This window comes from Trichechus manatus, unplaced genomic scaffold, assembly GCF_000243295.1.
Source record: "Trichechus manatus latirostris isolate Lorelei unplaced genomic scaffold, TriManLat1.0 scaffold00025, whole genome shotgun sequence".
Classification (NCBI taxonomy): domain Eukaryota; kingdom Metazoa; phylum Chordata; class Mammalia; order Sirenia; family Trichechidae; genus Trichechus; species Trichechus manatus.
The window spans coordinates 23,962,183-23,964,476 of NW_004443961.1; positions in this window are offsets into that span (position 1 = coordinate 23,962,183).

Sequence of the window (2,294 nt, forward strand, 5' to 3'; positions counted from 1 at the left end):
CAAATGCACAGCAATTTTTTAAGCCATAGTTTCTTTCCTATCATGTATATCTGGACAAGTTGTAACCTATCATGGTACCATGTATGAGAAAGTTTCTGCGTGCTGCCGACCTAGGACAAAACTTCTGGCTGCCTTTCATACTGTCACCCAATGTCCTTCATGGGAACTAATGATTCTCCAATCTTTGATCTTGTTTCAGCTTTTAAGGGCACAAAGACAAGGCACTTTTTAAATAATGCAGCTAGTGCAATCTCCTAGACAAATGGCAAATTAATCAGTCTCTAAATCCTTGTTTTTTGAAGACTTGTGCATTTTTAAGGAAGACAGAGTAATTGTTTAGTGACTTGGTGCCATTGATTTTCATTATGGATGGTGTTGGCTGGGTCTGTGTCAGGTCACTGGGGAGAGATAACCTTTGCATAGCTAAATAAAATGGAAAAAAGGCATTTCTTATTTCATATTCACGAGAAACTCTAATCCTTGTAGAAGTTTTGCGTGACCTTCCCTTAAGAACAAACTTGCCCTCTGCATGATCTTCAGGAAATGATGACAAAAACCTCTTAGCACAGATATCAACAGGAAGTCTTGGCTTCAATGGTGCAAAAAATTCCCCACCTGGGACAACTTTTAAAGAAGGGCAAGTCTGAAACAATATGAACAAGATGATTTAAAATATTCAGTTGAAATCCATAGTAGAATTTCATGGCTATGGTTGAACACGCTTGGAATTGAACAATCAAATCAAATGAACACTACTCTTTTCAGCTGACAGGCAGAAGTTTTGTACTTTCAGAAATTTAATTTAAGTTAGGTGGTCTGCTATTTTATGAATTTTTAACTGAAAATTTCATCTGCTGATGCTGAATGGGTTACAGTTAAAATGCCTCTTGTTAGTCTTAAGATAGCTATCCTTTCTGATATTTTCTAGATGGAATTCTCACACATTTGGTTGGACATAAAATTGTTTTACATTTACATCCAAAGTTCTCTCATCTTTCCCCATTTTGCTGAAGGGTTTGTTAAATTTTGTTCACTGGTGATTTAGGGTTTCTTTTAAACTCAACCAAACATGTATTTAGTCTCCAGTCCCTTATTTATTGAGTTTGTGTAGACTTTGGCATCAAAGTTTCTATAAATGAAGTGTTTTCAGAGGCTTCAGTCTTTTTGAAATGAAGTCTATAATTTTTGTGCGTAACAATGGATGATTCTTTTTTTCACAAGAAATCACACACTTGTCATATTGTGACTACTCATTGAATAACTCCAGAGAAAAGCATGACTCTAAGAAGATTGTTGGCTTGATTTGTTTTAGCTATATGCCACAGCAATTCCCTCTCTTAATGATAACTAAATGATTTGAGTCAGTGAGCTGTTATACAACTTAGTGGAAAGAGAAGAGCTGTGCCTTGCTGGAATGAGGCATTTGTGAGATTTTGCCCTGCTAGTCTATGCAATAATTTTCTTCATAAATAAAGTCATCAAGAGCTGTTAAATAAATACATCAATTAAAGACTTATAAAAAGCACACTCAGATAATTCCAAGTGAATCTTATTAGATGAGATGTTACAATTTTATAGAAAACTCGGCAGATATTTTAAGAATCTGAAGAGGTTTCTAATTTATTGACCAAACATGCCTTGTATAGAGTTTAATCAAGACCTGCTTGGAAGACCATTAGCCATATTTCATACTTTCTGTGTTGTCCACATCATACTAATGACACCTCCGGGATGCCAAATAATGGTGTGTCATCTCCATTAGGTCAATGGAGATGGAGATTAACATTATCCTGGCTATTCATGCAAATGTTATTCTCCAAAGAGAAAAGTAAACATTCAAATTTCTAAGCAGAGATAAATTTTTGAGACAGAAGTCTACTTGCAAATCTCTATTATTAGACTATAAATTCCTTGAGGATAATGTGCATTAATCATCTGATTCATCTTTTGTAAGTGAATTATCATGTTTTTTAAAATATGATTAAGAACATTAGAGTTAGAAAAAGATGGCTTTCAAATTCCAGAAATATCATTTATTTGTTGTGTGAATGTAAGCAAGTCAGTTGACCTCTCTGAACATCATATTCCTTATCTGTAAAGTCTACCAGGAAGAACTGTTGTGTTAGAGAGAATATAAATTAAATGAGTATCTTTGTTCTCTGTTCATAATAAGCATTTAATATATGGTGCATAATTTGTCATCTATAGTGTCTAGCACCTAGTAGGCACTCTATATATTCTTTTCTTGATTTTATTTGATTCTCTGAATATCTTAGTTTGGGATCCCCCGAAAA